Below are 10,878 nucleotides of genomic sequence, written 5' to 3'. Positions count from 1 at the left end.
AATTGTGAGAGATTTATGAATTATGAAAAGATATTTAAAAGTATTATGTTCTTTTTTACTATTCTTTGATATTTTTTCCATGATCATGTAAATAAATTGTGTTTTTTATTGTTCACTATCAAAATAATTTTATTTGGATGGTAAAAATAATGAATAGGTTCTATAAATATAAATATGTCACAGTTTTTTTTTTTATATATTTTTTTATTGTTTTTTGTTAAAAAAAATTAAGTGATAGTTTATTTCAAATGAACATTTATGTATATTTTATTATTTAATTTTTTATTAAATAAAAAAACCTATTATTAAAAATATATTGATTTTTTTTTAATAAAAACTCAAAATAACGAAAATATTTTGTAACAAATATTATATTATATATGATGCTAATGAATAAGTTATTTTTTTTATGTATATTTCAGGTTATTAAATATATCAATTACTATTTTTATTTTTGGAAACAAATAGAATTATAATTTTTCATTAATTAAAATTTTAAAATAATAAATATACGTACACACTAATGTTAAAATTATAAATTATATGTGAAAACTAAAACATGTTACACAACTATAATTGAGTTAATTATAATAAATTTTTATTATAATTATCTTGTTTCTAAATATATTATCTTCTTATTTTTGGATTGACTTTTGACATAAATATGGTCTATTTATCCTTCATACATATTCTAAATCTACAAGAAAATTTGGCTTTCAGCAAAGGCTAGTTATGAACATTATGTGTAAAATGAAGAAAAAGTTACTGAAAATGCATCGTCTGAACATGAAGTGGAAGTCGATGCGGAGGGTTTGCGTATAGAAGGTACTGAGGATGATGAAGTTCATGTACATGAAGAATGGGTCAAACCTGAAGTTGCACAATATAATATCTTGCTTGAATTTTTTGGGATCTAAACTTGTTAAAACAAGAAAAACAACTTCTTAAGATAACTTACAAACCAGTTCTAACAAACTTTTAAAATGTGATCAAAATATTTAATTTATATATGAACTCCAAGTTGCGAAAAAAATAATAATACAAAAAACCTTAAGCATATTCTTTTTTAATTCAAAATGATGAAAGCTTGGTGAAAAACAAATAATGAGCTAGCATGCATGTGTTTCTATCTCTCAATTATTCTATCAACTCAATGATAATATATATTAACGTACTAACATGATTAATATATTAATGTTGCTTTTTTGTGATTTTAAATAAGATACTTCCCCCCCTTTTCTTTTTGTCACATTTACTTAAAGTGATGAGTTAAATATATAATGCTTATTTATAATGCAAATTTTCTATATAATGTTTAGATAAGATTTTTTTAATTATTTAATTTAATAATAATGTGACCGACATGTCATCATGTCACTCTTCTAAAAATTTGAAAAAATCACAATTTATTTTTAGAAATTTTAATTAAAAACTATAAATATGGACCATTGATCTTAATCCAATGGTTAATATCAAAGTAACCATCTATGGGTAGTAACCATTAAGAGTGCACCCATATATATATATATCTTAAATATTAATTAAATAAACAAATGAGAAAATCAGGGAAATCCCTATATGTGGCGCACGACACACTCAGAGGGTGTTTGGTATTGGGGTTTGGTTTGGTGTGAATGAGAATGTCAAATCTAACACATGTTTGGTAAATTTATATTTAATGGCTTAGGGGTTTGTGTTTCCAAGTGAATCCTATTTTTTAGTTTGATTTGAGGGTAATCTTAACTCCTTTAAACACTTTAGTTTCATATTCCCTTATTCTAAACCCTTTTTAACTCTACTCCCACCAACTCAAATCTCATACCAAACACCCACTCACTGTATAGTGAGTGTGTGTGGCGCCACCCAGGGATAGAAAATATCCCTAGGATTTGAATTTTGAATTTCAAATTTATTTATTTATTTAATTATTATTTTTAAATATAATTTAAATTAAATATTAAATAAGTTGTAACTGATCAATTTTATTTTAAATAAAAAAAAGATTAATTAAATTTGTTAGTTATCTTTATAAACCTGAAAGAAGCGATACTTTCAGAAGAATACATTTTTAAGAAGTTTTTGACTATCAGACTCTCTAAAGAAAAGAAATGATAGAATTTCCTAAACTTGAAATTCTAGAAATTTCTATAGCCCATCTCTTCTCAATCCTGTCTAGATCTCATGTGTTGAGTACATGTAGAGAGTCTATATGAACATTTGAATCCTATGTGCCCGCACACGTCCTTGTGTGCTTGAGGATTGATATGAAAGATCTAGATGTGAGCTTTCAGAATAAGGATAGGAATATCGTTGATTTATACAAAAAGAATCAAAGAAACTTGATAGGCTTCAAGAGGTAATCTTGTTATCCATTTGTATTTGATTTAATATATCTATATATGTATGATCCTGGTTGATATTAATAAATTTTTAAAAGATCGCATTCAGCTATGCATTATTATTTTCATATTTAATACCAATAATATTTTGGGTATAGTAGCTACAAGTGGGATCATTTTGACATGATTAAAATGCCTAGCATTTTTTTAATTAAGACCATCCATTAAGAAACTCAAATTTCCCTTTAGCAAAGCATCAACGGATTCAATGCCCATCTCCATCAGCTAGCACCTCCACGTGGCATTTCGCAAATGGCCAGCCGCCTGTCACGTTGCCACACTTGATCAAGCATCAGTCAACGGGCCAGATCAACCTCATTTTCATGAGCAGCTATATTTTCTCCACACTCCACCTACATGCACAACAAAGACCAAATTAGCAATTATAACAAAAAAAATAATACTATCAATAATAACTATGGTTTTTATATCAGATTTTATTATTAATATTATTATTATTATCTTTTGTACCCCAAACCTTTAGTTATTTATTTTTCAATCATTTTTTAGGCTCTATAAATAGGAGCTTATTTTCTATAGTTTACATTTAATTTTTAGGTAGCAAAACTCTACTAAATTTTAGTCTCATTTCTTATCTTTTATCTCTAGAATTGTTATGAGAATGTATAATATAATAGGCTAACATTCTTAGAAAGGTTGGGATGATCATATATTGATTCACTATGTGCTTCAAGTTTATATATTTGAGTGATTTATTTTCTTTTATCTCTTTCTCTTCATCTTATTGTCTCTATTTATATTTACTAATAGAATATAGATTTTGTCAAGCACTTTCTATGTATTATCAAATTAGTAAAAACAAAATAGATAATATCTTTATTATTTTCTCCATCCCATTCATATATATATTTACTTTTGCTAAATCTATATAGAATTAGTCATGATCTTTCTATGTATTTTATTGCATTATTTCCATTGGTATATTTCTATTGGTATAGTGTCAGTTTTGGTTTTCTCATAAGACTTATTGTAAGAACGCCCTAATCTATTTACTTTATAAAAACGTCGCTCAACTCATATATATTAGAAAATATTGTTTTAGAGAAAATGTTCAGTGGGGCCTTGATAAAACATGCAATTTGGGCCCAATGGTTTTAAAATAAAAATGTAATGTCTTTATGCAGTCTTTGAAAATAAAATAAAAATAATAAGTCTCACTTACGTAAGTAAAACATAAACCATAACATATAAGTTCATAATCTTTCTTGGCACTCATCTTAATCATCGCTCATAGGACACCCCGCATTATACATGCCTAGACATCAGAACTTCCCACATCACTATGCGTGCCAAGGAGAAATCCTATTGCCTACCTGAAAGGGAGAAAGTAAGAAGGTGAGCTAAAAGCCTAGTAAGGAAGTACAAACAAATGTAATAATTTCAAGAAATAACAAGGAAAAACTACTTACGTATCGCAAAACTCATAGCATAACCATACCATACCATATCCATATCCATTTCATAATCATATCGTATCATTTCATAATCAAATCATATCATATTCATAATCATAGCGTATCACATTCATAATCATAATCATAATCATAATCATACTTCATACTTCATACTTCATATGAGCATGACACCCCATTGTCCATGTCACATCGTGAGGTAACCAGCAAAGCATAAACTAGTAAGACCTCCTCTATGAGGTAAATAAGAACTCTACTCCTCGAATAACATCGGCCCGTCAACCCTATGAGTTATGTCATATCCTTAGTAACTCATTTGTTGTGTCGTGTTCAACACGCTAACAACCTATTGCTTCTTCATACATCATACAAGTAGACATACAACAATCCATAACATAACATAGTAATTCATACTTTTCATAACACTTTAGATTACCATAACTTATACTTTCTGTAACACTATAACTTTTGCAACACAATAGCTCATACATTTCATAACATAATTCATAGAAAATTCTAGCTAACTGCCTTACCTCGAATCCAAGCAAAAATAAAGTGCGGGGTACTTCACAACGAGCCTAGAATCACAATAAAATGTTTGTCTTAAAATCATGTAAGATTACACATACCCAACATACATACCCCACGTGTGCATGGGCCATGCACACGTGGCACAAGTTGCACAACAACTTTATTCATACAACAACGTCACATAAAATCATAAAAGAATAATGCCAATTCTACTAAATAATTCTCAATGATTTCAAATCAGGAACCATGGATTTGATCATATAACATATATTTGAGTGTAAAAGTAAACTTGCATGTAACATGCATACGTGAGATGGTTCTTAAAATTAGCGTTGAAGTTGATTGATTCTACATGTTCATTTTATTGCTACTTTAAAAAAAAATCAGCAAGAATTAGTTTACCAATTGTTAATATTATCATTTTACCTCCTTAGGTCATAAGATTTTATTATAGATTTTATTTCACAAAATTAATTATTTAATTAGCACATAAGTCACATTTTTTTTTAATATAATAAAATCCCAATTATTATTTTAAATAAAGGTAAAATATGATATCTTTTCTATTTCTCACAAAATAATTAATTTAACATAATTAATTAATTCTTAATAATATACATACTCATTTTCTTTATCAATGTTTCTAATTTAATAAATAGAATAACTAAATAATTTAACCTTTTAACAATTTAAGACTTTGAGGTCACCATATTTTTACATCCAAGTCATAAAATGAAAATCCAAACTATCAACCCATTTACTTAAATAAATTTCTTAGTCCCATTTTAATTTTTTTTTACTTAATTAATTATTTACAAATAATAATAATAAAAAACTGCAGTATTAAGAATGAGAAATTACATTTTTAAAAGTGTGGAAAAATGCATTTTTCATATATAAAGTGTTATCCCTCAAAATTCAAGAGATGACGTGGAGAATGAGAAAGTGGCACCTGGCATCACAAGTCATGGAAAACCGGCAAAGTGTTGAAAAAAGACCGATCTGCAAAAAAGGATAGGTCCAGGACCTATAAGGAAGTCGACTAGGCCTAAACCCCGTAGGGGTGGTCGGCTTGACCCCAACCCCTAGGGGTGGTCGGCCTGATATGCTCGAAAGCCACATGGGTGGTCTGCCCACCTTATCCTTCGTAGGGTGATCGGCCTAATGATGGACCCAAAACGGGTATGTTTTAAATATTTATACTCGCAAGCGCACGAATCATATTTATAGAATAGTGTTCGTGTAAGCACGAGGTCGAACCCAAATGAGTTGTCTAAAATCGAAAATAAAACTATTTTAAACCAAAATTAATAAATTCTAACCTAGCTCCAAAGATTGATGCAAATTTGTAACAATAAAAATAAAATAAAAGACAATAGTATAGAAATTAAAGACAATATATATAAATAAATAAAAGACAATATATATAAATATAAATTAATAATAGAAATGAAGATGGTAAAATAAGATTATTAAGGATTAAAATCCACAAAATATAAGTTCAATAATATTTATAAGTACATTGATTCCCAAGTTTTAGTGATAATTAAAATAAATCAAACTATCATTTCCTAAATAGATTTATAATTTTAAGCACAAATTACTTCTAAAAATATAAGATTTTTCTTCACTTTTCAAAATTATAATTTCAAAGCATTTAGTGTAAATCAATCTAATGAAATAACAAATAAATCAATGAATCTTATTTATAAGGCAAAACATAATATTTTTGTTCTAAGCATGGATGTGTACAATTTAATGACACATCTTACACAAAGAATATTATGTTTTAGCACTAATGAAGAACAAAGTGTAAATATGTGCTAACAATCCAAAATACATGATATTTAAGATGAAAGAAGATATTTGAAGAAGAAAATTCCATGAACTTTGTTGCACAAAATGAGAAATCAATATACAAAATAAATACTATCTAGTTACAAAATTGTTTCATCATCACCTTAATAATCTTAAAAGGATTAGAAACACATAACTAGAATAGCAAATACACACTAAAAATTACAAACATAAATAGGAAAATTTGGAGGATGAACCCCCAAATTGTTCCTCTAAAAATACATAGAAAAAAATAAAAAGAAGAAGAAGATGAAGAGAGTTGAGAGGTTTTGAATGTGTAGAAACTTTGTGTAGAGTAACCTCCCTCAAAATGGACACCTCAAATCCCTTATTTATAGCCAAAAAATGATGATTAAAATAATCAATTTAAATTAATTAAATTGATTAAATTAATTTAATTAATTATAATATGGCAAATAGGGGTAAAATATAGGGTGTAATAATGATGTTTTGGGGTAAAATATGTAGAAAGTGTGGTAAAAAGTTGGCATTTTTGACAATAGGGGACAATGGTACTTTGTGGTATTTTTATGGGCTCAAGAAAATTGCTTTGTGGCTGTTGCAGGCGCTGGTGGCATATGGGGCGTTGGGCCTTGCTTGCTGGGCTGGCTGTGAGGTGGGAGGCATGAACCGAATTGGGGTGCTGAAGGAAATGGGAGAAAGGCAGGACAGGTGGCGGCAGCTGGTTGAAGGAGGCTGTTGATTGCTTGAGGTTGATGCTGAACGTGGAGAGAAGCTGCAGGGGCATGGTTGATGAAGGAATGGGCATGGGCTTCCTACTTGGGCCTGGGCAGGTGGGCCTTTGCAACTTGATCCAAGGCATTTAAAAATGTTATTTTTCTTCTTTCTTTTCCTTAAAAATGTCAATTTTCTTTTATTTTTCTTGCTTTTTCAAGAGCAAAATTTTCCTACAAAATAAATATAAAATAAATCATAATACAATATTTTCAACTATAAAATAAATCAATTTAATTATTTGAAAATATTAATTATAACTTAATTTATATTTTATATTTGAGTTCAATAATACAACAATTTTTACCACTAACTTAACAATAATAATTCAAATAATTAACTACAACATTTTACAACAAAATAACTATAAAAACACACAAAAATATATAAAATCAAAATAAGACTAATAACTTAAAAATTACTTAAAAACTTAATAAATCAATTAAAAACTCAAGAATTAAGCAACAATTAGCACATAAAAAATGGTAAAATAACTCTATTTTGTAGAGTTATCACCTAAATTCCCAAATACACATAAAGTTCACGCTCATTCCAGCAGTCGTAGCACCTAGAAGGTCATCAGGCCTAACACCCAAGCTCTAAAGGGTCATCGGGCCTAGCACATAAGTCTCATAGACCAAGATTTAGCATTTTCCTAGAGGTTTCAATCTTGCATCGTAAACCACGATCTAGAGAAAAAAAATGAGAAGACCCACGATCTCATAATCATGGGGAGGTGGACACATATCTCCGTGTACCAAACCACGATCCCCAGTCTTGCTGATCATGTAACAACCTCTGGGTACTATAAATAAAGGACCCAGGGCTTCATTTGGGGGATCTTGGGGAATCGATATTTAGAGGGATATTTTCCGGGGAGAAACTCTGGGCAAATTGGTGACGAGTGAACTCTTCAGTTCATCTGTGTCATTATCTATCGAGTGATTCAATACTAAGACTAAGTGGATTAAGTTATTACTGTTCATTAGAACAGGGCTGAACCACTATAAATTTCTGTGTGTTTGTTTAGATATTTGTACTCTATCTTATATTATATTTATTTCGTTCAAAATGTGTCGTATACTATACATACAACCATTGGCCAATTTCACATGTTAACATAAAGTCTAAAGCCTAAATTAATCAAACATACATTTTATATCTTTTATTTCAAAAGAGACTTTTTCCATGAACCTAAAAATTTCTGCAGGCATTATATTACATTAATAGTAAGGCATGAGTTTGCAAACACATACTTTTCAATTATTTTAATTAAAAGCAATTTACCATACTACTAAGCAAAAAATTAGCAAGCAAGATACACCCATTACATTATAACAAATTTACCTACTATGCTTATATACCTTTATGGATTTAGTAACACAATTAGCATGTAACAACAATTTAATCAAATAAGAAAAATACACCCTCAAAATACAAGCCTTGGTCAAAACCTAACATGCTTCCATCTCTTTATTATTTCCAAAATTTTACAAATAATCATAGCATGTCTCTATTACCAAGCTTTGCAATCTTTATAAATCAATCATTTAAAATAAAAAAACAAAAAAATGTTTTTAAACTTTTCAAGAAAACCAATAACATCATAACATGAACCTCAACACCTAATCATACATATTCTCTCTATATATATATAAAATAACCACCACACAAACATATTTTCCATGAACCTCCTTTTAAACAAGGATCAAAACACAATAACATCAAAAGATAACAAAAGTGCTACAATCTCCATACACAATCATGCTTTTAACAAACAATACCCAAAACATATACCAAGAACATATAAGTCATCTAGATAACCATAGGGTTTGAGATTTCAATTACCTCCTTGGTAGAAATCAACACTCAAAGAAGGAACTATGATCGCCCCCTTGGTATACCTAGGGTTTTTGATTCCCCAACAAAGAAAGAAATAAAACATCAACAAGAAAACATAGTAATCAAGAAGGTGTGAAGATGAATTAGAGAATCAATCACTAGGGAAAACAAGAATACAAACCTAGATTAGAACCACCCTTCTTTTCTTCTTCTTCTTCTCCCACACACTCACTCTCTCTCTCTCTTTCTCTTTTTCTCTCTCTCTCTCTCTCTCTCTCTTCCTCTCTTGCACATCAGCCACAATCAGTTTCCAATACTCATTATTCCCTATTTTATTTACCCTAAGGTCTTATTACCAAGGCTAATGAAAAGGGAAACTAATAAAATCCCTTTCCCCTTAATCCCCAATCTCAAATCAAGGCAATGAAGACCTTTGACCCATCAAGAGGAATAAATAGAATAATTAGAAAAAATAAATTTCCTTTCCCCTTTGTGGCTGTCGTTCACTCTCCTTTTCTCTTTTTTTTTTCCCACATTTTCATTTACTCACAATATCAAAGACAACCATAAAAAAAACCTCATAATTACATAGTGATTTTCCTTACCCAAAATAGCTAAAATTGATTTAAATTTCAAAACTCAATTGGAAAAGAAATCTCTCCCTTTCCCTCTCTTCCACACACCATTACTCTATTCCATCTTCCAATTTATTTCTCAACTATTTCCTTTTTTTTTTTTTAAATTAACTAAATAATAAAAAAAATAAACAATTATTCAATAGGAAAATATATACTATGGATGGAAACTAATGCATGTTCACCATGCATACCATGCACATGCACACATACAAGTGCTCTAGTCCATCACTACTAAGCATGCACCTCCTTGCACACAATCAAATCTCTAGAACTCACAAAATAAAATAATTAAATAAAACAATTAACAATTAACAATTTTAATTCACATAATTTCTACCAAAAAATTTAAAAGTACATTCCTAACCCTTAACAATTAATAATAAAATAAAGCACACAAATTAATAAAATAAAAAGAAAATTTGGTCCGCTACACTTATCTCCTCCTTCCATGACAACAAATATTAATCACTTAAATGCATTTTTGTTAAATATATTTGTGCTTCAATATTAAATTTTCCAAATGAATACTTAGGATATGAACTATTCATTTGTGAAATTTTTGTGAATAAAAGATCCAAATAAATTAGTATGCCTATATGTGACTCTTTCTCCTTCCTACTTGTTACATTTTGTTACATAACAATTTTATCCTATCTTTATTTCTAATCTTTAAATCATCAAAAACAACAAAAATATCACTTTTTCTATTTTCCTCATATTTTTTATCTCTTAACTTTATTTATTGTTAAATTTGTTTCTTTGCCTTCTTATAGAATCGATCGTCCGATCTATACTACAATCACTGCTAGTGGAAGTCACATTTGAGAATTAAACAAATTTTGACGCCGTTACTGAGGAGGTAATAGTGAAAAAAATTTCTCAACAAATTTTTCAAAAAAGGTAAGTAATTTGTTGACTCATTTTTTCGTCAACTCACATGGAGTGATAAATGAAGAGTTGTTTTGTGTGTAAAATTCGGAGTGAGATCTTGGCTGTGAATAGTGAAGCAAAGAAAAGGAAATTGAATGCGGTAATGAATAAAAGAGACAAATATTTATTGAGATTTGACCCCAAAAACACGACCTACATCCACTTAGTCAGTATTATTGATGGTGAACTTTGAACCCTCAAGAGCAAGTACACTGAGTTTGTTCTTGCTCTTAGGGCAGTTACAACAATGGAGAATGAGAGCTTTATTGAAGATGAATAGCTACTGACTTAATGAGCCAACTAGCCAAATCAAGCTCGATCTCTGTCCAGCTCTCCTCTTGGCATCTTGATTTGCAATATCTATAGCCGCGGAGATGAGAAGAGCTGATTGTGGCAACTTGTTTCCCGATCTAGCTAATTTTTAGTATACTTAGACGAATGTAGGTTTCTGTCTACCCAAAAATGGTAATATGACGTGTCATGTTCATGAAAAGCTTGAGGGCACACTTTGGT

Source organism: Humulus lupulus, chromosome 1 (genome assembly GCF_963169125.1).
Source record: "Humulus lupulus chromosome 1, drHumLupu1.1, whole genome shotgun sequence".
Lineage (NCBI taxonomy): Eukaryota > Viridiplantae > Streptophyta > Magnoliopsida > Rosales > Cannabaceae > Humulus > Humulus lupulus.
The sequence above is the reverse complement of the archived record's forward strand: the minus strand, read 5'-3'. Positions refer to the sequence as shown.